Raw genomic sequence first — 10,711 nt, 5'->3', positions numbered from 1 at the left:
GTGGTGTTGGGGTGGGGGTGTATGGAGAGAATTGTAATGAAATATATSWAYTAACAYTATTACACAAATAAATATATTTGATTRATTTAATTKGTTTGGTTSGATTCGGTTGATTCGATTCGATTCAATTCGATTCAATTCGATTCAATTCGATTCAATTCGATTCAATTCGATTCAATTCGATTCAATTCGATTCAATTCGATTCAATTCGATTCAATTCGATTCAATTCGATTCAATTCACTTCGTTTCGATTCAATTAGATTCGATTCGATTCGATTCGATTCGATTCGATTCAATTCAATTCGATTCTATTCGAGTTGTTTGGATTTGTTTTGATTTGTTTTGATTTGTTTTGATTTGTTTTGATTTGATTTGTTTTGATTTGTTTTGATTTGTTTTGATTTGTTTTGATTTGTTTTGATTTGTTTTGATTTGTTTTGATTTGTTTTGATTTGTTTTGATTGTTTTATTTTGTTTTGATTTGTTTTGATTTGTTTTGATTTGTTTATTTAGTTAATTATATAATAAAATAATTTAATTTAAACAATTTGTAATAAAATTATTTAGATGTTGTCGGTTTGGGTGAYAGTTGTSTAGCTGCTGRTGATGGTGGTGTMGGTGATTGTATAGTTGCTGTCGGTGTAGGTGTTGGCGATCGGGATGTCCCTCGTTGTCGCTGTCGATATGTTTGGTTAAAAAATACTACTTGWGTTTCAATACGAGTTTCATTTATTATAAAAACTGGTTGGACAAGTTTATTGATAAAATAATTAGTAGTGAAATTCGAAATATACTGTACAAAATGTCTGATAAAATAGTCACCACAAACATAAAATGATACACCCAAATATAGACTAAATAAACTAGCTATTTGGCAAAAATATTCTTCGAAGGTATATCTATAGGACGATTCGTAAATAGTTTCCAATTCTCTTGTGTAAAATAAATTGATATTTGTATAATTTGATTCAGATTTATCATGATTATTTGTCATTGAATAATGATAATCAATGTAGTCAATCATTTTTCCACACTTATTATTGCATGTAGACTGTATAATATCATTGTCAAAATTTTGAGAAAATTTATTAACATCACTAGATTTGGTTAAATTATTTGTAAGCCATAACAATAACATTGGTGGATAGCATTGATATTGTTGATAATAATTGTCAACTAAACACTTATTATAACATTTGTTTTTTGATTCACGCGATCCATACGTATTAATAATCGTTTTACGTTTAATTAGTAAATTATGTTCATTATATTTATCAACTTCCAAATAATTAATGTTTTCATCATTAACATAAACAATTTGCTCACGTCTATTATAAAAATAAATATCTAAAAATTTGCCGAAATTTATTTTGTTTTTAATTTTAATATTTACTAAATAAAATGGAAAATTATTGTTGTATATATATCCATTATCAGAYATATTATTAGATAATTGTGTAAAATAAATTGCACAAAATTTATAATAATCAATTGCATATTTAAGCAAACTAATATTTTCACATTTATTAACAATATTTCCCATTTTATCGTATATATAGCAATCAAATATATTATTTAAATCACTAAATTGAAGTAATTGTTCACTTATGATTAAATTATTAAATTTTTTAAAATCAAAATTATAATATGATTTATTTGAATAGTAATTATTTGTATTTTTTATTATATAATTTTTTGTCATACATATAGCCAGTGATGATAAATCTATGTTTATATTATACATATATTTTACGTTTGTATTTAAATGATATGAAAAATATGTAAAACTTAATTTATAACTTTGATAAAATAAACCACTAATTATAAAAAAATAAAATATTATGTCAAAACTATTTAATTTCATAATTAAAATGAATTAAATGTTTATTTTTTTTATGAATTTATATGACAATTATTAGACAAATAAAAATTAATTGCAAAATTCATAAATTTATTGATAATAAATTTTTGATATTTATTTAATAATAATTATTAAAAAATGATTGGTTAATTAATGACTATTTTTTTTGCAATTTTATTTATTAATTATTATTAATCAATTGAATCACAAAATTGTCTATATGCTTGTTTACGACTACGGGTTACTTCAATTTGATCAAAACATGGTATACCTGGGTAACAGCATCTTGCTTCAATATCATTGAATTGTGGACACAAACGTTGWCCAGGCTTACATTTATTATTATTATTACCATGTATAACTGTTAAAAAATTAAAATTATTAAATTTCTATTAAATTATATATTACAACAGYATCATTATATTATTAAAGTTATTATTATTATAAATATTTCCATCATATATATATATAATATATATACATATATATAATTTTACTAATTATAATTTTTAAAATATATTAATTAAAAAATAATAATAATTCAAATTGAAACATTTTTATAATAGAGTATTATATATATATAATAAACTTACTAGGTATAATTGTCAATACTAGAAAAACAAACATCAATACAATTTTAGCCATTTTAATTTTATATATAATAAATATTAAAATAATTTAAATCTTGATTGAAATAGTATTAAATAGAAAATTGTTTGTTTAAAATCTAGTTTATATATCATTTTTTAAAAATATTTTTTGCTAAATAACGATAAACTAATTTATTTGTTTATTAACATTAATTAATAATATTTTTTATAAGATATTTAATTTATTAATTTATTTAATTTTTTTTATACCTTTACATAAGGTATTTGACWTTATAAAATATAAAACAATTCAAAAATATATATAGTTATGTATAGAATTAGAAAAAATTTATTAATTAAAAAAAATATTTCAACAACAAAAAAAAACAATTTGTAAAATAATTTATTGATTTAATAAATAGTTTTATGTCAACAATCAAATATTTAGCATAATAATAAGCCAATAAATTAAATAAAAATATTTATAATATATAAATCTAATATCAATGTACGTATAATATTGTTAAATAAAATGTTTTAATTATTTATTTTATTGATTTATCTATTTATTAGATCTATAAAATATTTTGTATCAAATATATTAATTTATTGAATATATTTTCAAATTAAAGTTAGTCCTAAAGTTTACTTGTATTTACAATTARATATAAAATACTTTTTGTATTTTTTTGTTGATAATATTTATTATTTAATTTAAAAGCAAAATAATTAATTAATTAACTAATTAATTGCTAAATTATAATAATTTTTATAATATAATAATTATTAGTTAGTTATAAAATGTTTATGAATATAATTACTGTAAWTAAATATTGTATAATTTAAGTAAACAAATAAATTTATATAATTAATTAATTAATATATATATAATTATATTATCTCTAAATAAAAAATTTGACATATTTCAATAATTTAATTCAAAAAAAAAATAATATAAAATAAATCAATGTTATTGTATTATTTATTGTTAAAATATATATTATTTTTTCTAAAGGGAAATGAATGGAAAAAAATGTTTTATTTTCTCTCATTTTTTTGTTGTTAATAATTGAAAATTGATTTTTATGGGAAATTTCCAATCATTTGGAAAGCTGTACGAACTCTTAATATTAAAATATTATTATTGATTATTTTATTAATATGTATTATTGATTTTTTTTTCTTATAAATAATTATATCATTTAATGTCATATTTATTGTACTAAATAAAATTGAAACAATTATTGTTTAATTATAATAAAAATATATATTTAAAAAATCAATTAATAATAGATTAGTTATGTTTTTGTTGTTTTTTTAATTAACTAGAATTTTTGTTTAACAACAAAAACAAAATAATTATATTAAATAGGTTTAATAAAGTTTATAAGTATTGACATAATAATCAATGAAATAAACTTTATATTTATATATATTTATTAATATATATATATATATATTGATAATTATATTTAAATAAAATTTAAGTAATATTAATAAAAATATGTTTTTTTTAAATACTAAACTAATTAATTTTAAAATTCATAAAATATTTACAGTTCATATCAGAGAGAGAGAGAGAGAGAGAGAGAGAGAGAGAGAGAGAGAGAGAGAGAGAGAGAGAGAGAGAGAGAGAGAGAGAGAGAGAGAGAGAGAGAGAGAGAGAGAGAGAGAGAGAGAGAGAGAGAGAGAGAGAGAGAGAGAGAGAGAGAGAGAGAGAGCTTTGAAATAAAAAATGTTAATAATTTTTGTATTTTCTAAGAATACATATAATATAATATACTGAAATATATATTATAATATCAATGTTATGTTAAATTTTTTATAACAATAAATAATAATTTATAATAAAAAAAATAAAACAATATAAAAATATCTACAATATATTTGCAAATAATTTATTGGAATTTTTGTGCTCATTATATAAATGAAAATATTATTTATTACTTATTTATTAATTTATTTATCATATTTAATATCAGCTAAAAAAATTTGCTTATGTAAGCAAAAAATTTTTAATATAAATGTAAAAATTATTTATTTAATTAATTAGATTATTGACTGTATATTAGTGTCAATAGAAAAATTTTCGATTAAATAAAATATAATTTATTAAAAAAAATAAAATAATAAAATAATAAAATAGTTTAAGACAATCAATAAATATTTAATTTAGAGTTAGTTTACTAGTCCTGTAGTTTACTAATAGATATAAAATATTTTTTTAAATATTTTTTGATAATATTTACTACAAGTTTTATTACTATAGTAATATCATATATAATAATAATATATAATATAGTAATATATATATATGATTAAAATAAATATAATAAATATCAATAATTAAAAGTTGAGACATAATATATGTCAGATTAGACTGTAGTTTATTTATTTGAATAGTTATCATTAATTTATTAAAACTTATTTGAAATAAAAAACAATTATTTTATTTAGTAAAAACTTTTAAAAACAAAATACAGTATAATGTGTGTACAGTATATGTGATACACAAACTGGAGTTAAACGAGAGGTACCGATAACTAGTTGTCCTCTCATTTATATACAAAAATAGTAGTCAATTGGTTAACATATAGTGGGGTCAGTTTGACCTAAATTTTAGTTTATTGTTTGATTATAAATTGTATTAATATATGTATGTATGTGTGCTTACAGTATGTTTTGTAAATGTATTTAATTATAAATTGTTAAACAAAAATAGATATAATAAAAGTTAATGTACAGTATATTTATGTATGTACTGTCGGTGTATATGATATACAATTAGAAATAGTGGGATAAAAGTATCGGCATATTTGTGTTCAAAGTTTTAGTACAACTATTTAAACTATTTCTAAAATTATAGCTAAATTGAAATATCAATTGTTAACTTAATATATCTTAAATTCATAGAAATGTAAATATCATTTATTTAAAATATTGAATTCATAATAATCATAAAAATAATGTTAACTTAAATGTCTATATATCTGACATCCCCCCGTTTTAAAGTGAAACATAGGGTCTAAGTTTAGATATGTGAAAGGTATCTGTTTGCCGACCTTTTTTATCGCACTGTACAATATATGAAATATTAGATAATTTTTTAACAATTTTATGTGGACCAGTCATGATTGGATCTAATTTTTTACGTGAAATATAATTTTTATTTTCAATTAAAACTAGATCTCCTGAATTGAAAGTTATGGGATTATGTTTTTTATCATAATTAGATTTATCTATTGAATGATATTTTATTGAATTATCATTAGCTATTTTTCTAGCAATTTCTAGAGTAATACCAGATCCAAACATATACTGATTAAATGGTTTTATACCTAATAATAAATATAATGGTGTAAATTGTGTCACATTATGAATTGTATTGTTGTAATCAAATGTACATTTTTCAAGTAATTTTGGCCAACAAATATCAGATTTTTTATCATTTAATTTGCATCTCAATCGAGTTACTAGTGTTTGGCCGACTCGTTCACATATACCATTAGACTGAGGACAGTTAGTCGTAATAAACATAATTTTAATGTTATTTTTATCTAAATAATTACAAAATTCATTGGACTTAATTCCTGTATACCTGTCCGCTAAAATTAATTTTGGTTTTTGTGTTTTTGATACAATATTTATTAAATTGATAAAATCTTTGGCATTTTGAGTTTTTGAAGCTATAGTCCACACATATCGTGTGCTGTAATCAATAGCTATATGAATGTATTGTTTTTTAGAGTTATACCCATTTAATCCACCCTTTGTATCGATAGCTATGATATCAAACGGCTGTTCTGGTGGTCCTAATTGTGATAATTGTCCTAATTTTTGTTTTTTACTAATTTTATTTGTTTGACAGATATAACATCTAGAGATATAATCATTGACATATTTGTTAATGTTTTCAATATAATATGCGCTGGAAATCATTTGTATCATTTTATGTGACCCAATGTGACCGAAATGTTCATGAAATATTTTTATAATATCATTGATATTATTAGAGGGAATATATATTTGTTTTATATCAGCTTTTGGCCTAATAATTAAATTATTTTCTAGTTTGCATTTATTAGGTAATGTATTAATGTATTGTTTTTGTGACTCAATAATTTTATTAATGTCTATTAAATTTATGTTTAAATTATAATCATTACCTTCTAATGCATTTACATATTTTAATGTTTTATATTTATCTATACCATTGAGTATAGGGTTACGGGACAGTAGATCTGCCTCTTTATTATTTTTACCACTAATATATTTAATATCTGGAGCATATTGTGATAACCTTAAAGCCCAGTTAAATAATCTAGTGTTTGGTTTTTTAATTGAATTAAGCCATTGTAATGGATTATGATCTGAATATATGGTTACCTTTTTACCAATGAGATAGTGATGCCAATAATCAAATGACTGTACCAGTGATAGGCACTCTAATTCAGATACATTATAATTTTTTTGGTAATCAAGTAATTTTCTAGAGAAAAATCCTATCGGGTGTTCCGTACCGTCTGACTGTAGCTGTTTGAGTACAGCACCGACACCTAGTTTACTAGCATCAGTATATAATATACAATCAGCGTTAGGATTATATATAGCTAATATTGGTTTAGATAACAAATAATTTTTAATTGTATTGAATGCATATTCACATTTTTCAGACCAATTAAACTTAATATTTTTTTTAAGTAATGCATATAATGGTAATAATAGTTTGTATGCTTTATTTATAAATTTGTAATAAAAATTTATTTTCCCTAAAAATTGTTGTATTTGTTTAACACAAGTAGGTGTAGGAAAGTTTTTTATAGCAATTAGATTGTCATTAATAGGAGTATATTTGTTTTTGCTAATTACGTGTCCTAAAAATTGTACTTCAATTTTAGCAAATTTACATTTAGATAATTTTAATTTTATATTTTCCGATTTAAGTGCATTTAATACTAGATTAATATGGTTGATGTGTTCATCAAATGTATTTGAAAATATAATAATGTCATCTAAATAATTTTGTGTAAATTTATTCAAACTATGTTTTTCTAAAATATTTTTAATAGCTCTCTGAAAAATCATGGGTGAATTGCGGTAACCAAACGGCATTACAGTCCACTCTAAGTGGTGATCATTTGATACAAATGCAGTTTTTGATATATCATTCGGGTTAACCCTAATATGCCAAAAACCACTTGTAATGTCAAGTGTAGTAAAATACTCGCAATTAAATAATTTGTCAATAATATCATTGAAAAGAGGAAACGGAAAGTTGTCTGCGATCGCTATTTTGTTTAGTTTCCGGTAATCAATTGTCAATCGACTCTTGCCCTCACCTTTTTTGTGAGCTAATGTTATCGGAAAAGCATAGGGACTGTAACTTTTGCGCACAAATCCTAAACTTAATAATTTAGTTAATTGTTGATTAATTTCTATTTGATCTAATTGTGTACATTTATATGGCCTTAAATTAATTGGTATCTTATTATCTAATTTTATATTACAGTATTCATTGTCTATGAACCCAATATCATACCTATCCTTAGAAAAAATATGATTAAATTTATTTAATACTGTATTTATTTTTTGTTCATTGATAGTATCTAACATATCATTGTATTTGCAGTCAATAGTATTTATTACAGTATTATGTTTATTCATAATATTATTTGAATAATTTGAATATATTTCATCATAATATGATTGATTATTATCATTAATTAATTGGTATATTTTAAAATTAGTATTCATACTTAAATTAAATAAGTTTATCAAATCTAATCCTAATAGTAATTCATGAATTGAATTTTGTACTACAGATATAGTACAGTATTTATTTATTGAACCAATAGTTAAATTAATATTTGTGAGGCCTAAGCTATTGCTTGTAGTATTTATTGTATTAAAATTAATTTTTTGTTTAGTAATATTTAGACATAATTTTTTTGCTAAATCTAAATTAATAATACTAATATTAGCACCAGGATCAAACAATGCATTTATTATGTTTGTATTAACAATAGTTAATATTTTACTTAATCTCTGGTGCTTAGACCTCATTACTAGTTTAAATAAATTGAATTAATATCATTTTCAGGCAAACTATCTGATTGTTTGGCCTGAGTTGTGTTTATCTGTTTGTTTGAATTAGCAGTTAATTGTGTGTTTGTTTGAGTTTTATTTTTGTTACGACAATCATTAGCCCAGTGGTACATGTTTTTCATACCTAACTTTTCGCAATGATAACAGGGTTTGGGCGGCTTTTTCTTAGGTTTCACAACATTTTGGTCACTCTTTGGTTTAGTAAACTTATTATTGTCATAATTAGACTTTTGAAATGTGTTAAAGCGTTTTAGATTGTTTTCAGATGTTTTAGCTATTGTGTAAAACTCAGCAAATGTTTTTGGCTTTACAGCGGTAAAACTCTCAATCATTTTCGGGTGTAAGTTATGAACCAATAGCGGTATCATTTGAGCCTCAGTTAGCTGTGCGGCTACCCCTAGTCTACGCTTAACTTCAAAATACTCTTTAATGCCAATATTTATATCATATTTAGTGTTCACAAACTCAATGATGGGTTCAACAGTTTCTAACCCGAATCTATTTATTAGTTTAGTTTTAATTGATAGATAACTCTCATCATAGTTTTCAATGTACCAGTTGAGAGCATCATCCTCGAGGTAGTTGCCTAACATTACTCCCATATCATTGTCTGACCAATGATAATATTTGGCAATAGTTTCAAACCTTTTGATCCAATTTTCAATGGATACCTTATCGCTTATACCTTTAAAAATTTGCATTTTTGGCTTACGGTTAAAATGTGATGAACTGTTGAAATAGATATCGGTGTCCGATGTCGTAGAAGCGATGTCCATAACATCGGGATCCTGTTGTTTGTTTTGAGTGACTGTTGTCTCATTGCTGTCCTCCGGGTTTGGGTTGTTTGTTGGGTTCCTCGGAGTTGCCAACTCGTTGACTACCGGTGCTCGACGTCGACTTTGTTTTCTGGCCATTGTTGATGAGCGCCAATATAGTTGCAAGTGTTTCGGTGTCTATACGGATGCTTTGTTGATCAGTTGTTTTAATTATGTCGTGCACTGCTCTCGTAGATATGTCACTGCCAGTGGTATAATAGCTTTTTTGGCAAAACTATATAGTTTGTTGAAAAAGCTGGCACCGATGACTCCAGTAGTTAATATTAACACAATTAGAATAATAACTTTTATGTTAATTGATTTAAAAAACATTGATATATTTGACAGATAACTATCCTGCCGACTTGTCAGATTAGACTGTAGTTTATTTATTTGAATAGTTATCATTAATTTATTAAAACTTATTTGAAATAAAAAACAATTATTTTATTTAGTAAAAACTTTTAAAAACAAAATACAGTATAATGTGTGTACAGTATATGTGATACACAAACTGGAGTTAAACGAGAGGTACCGATAACTAGTTGTCCTCTCATTTATATACAAAAATAGTAGTCAATTGGTTAACATATAGTGGGGTCAGTTTGACCTAAATTTTAGTTTATTGTTTGATTATAAATTGTATTAATATATGTATGTATGTGTGCTTACAGTATGTTTTGTAAATGTATTTAATTATAAATTGTTAAACAAAAATAGATATAATAAAAGTTAATGTACAGTATATTTATGTATGTACTGTCGGTGTATATGATATACAATTAGAAATAGTGGGATAAAAGTATCGGCATATTTGTGTTCAAAGTTTTAGTACAACTATTTAAACTATTTCTAAAATTATAGCTAAATTGAAATATCAATTGTTAACTTAATATATCTTAAATTCATAGAAATGTAAATATCATTTATTTAAAATATTGAATTCATAATAATCATAAAAATAATGTTAACTTAAATGTCTATATATCTGACATATATATATATATATATATATATATATATATATATATATATATATATATATAATAAGCAAATTGATTGGACACTTGATTAAATTTATTATAATTATATTTTAATAATAAACACATAATAAAAATATATTAATATAAATAATATATTTGATATATTCGATATGTATATAAAAAATTTAAATAAATTATTTATTTAGAAAAAACCAATAAATATGTGATTTAAAAAAAATAATATTTAAACAATTTAGTCATTACATACCTTTTAACAACAAAAAAATATGCAAATAATAGTAAGCAATATAAACACTGTACACAACAATATGTTTGTTTGTTTTGTTTTTTGATA

This window comes from Oppia nitens, unplaced genomic scaffold (assembly GCF_028296485.1).
Source record: "Oppia nitens isolate AA-2021 unplaced genomic scaffold, nextdenovo-longstitch-racon4-pilon3 scaffold33_pilon_pilon_pilon, whole genome shotgun sequence".
Lineage (NCBI taxonomy): Eukaryota > Metazoa > Arthropoda > Arachnida > Sarcoptiformes > Oppiidae > Oppia > Oppia nitens.
Note: the sequence above shows the minus strand (reverse complement) of the source record.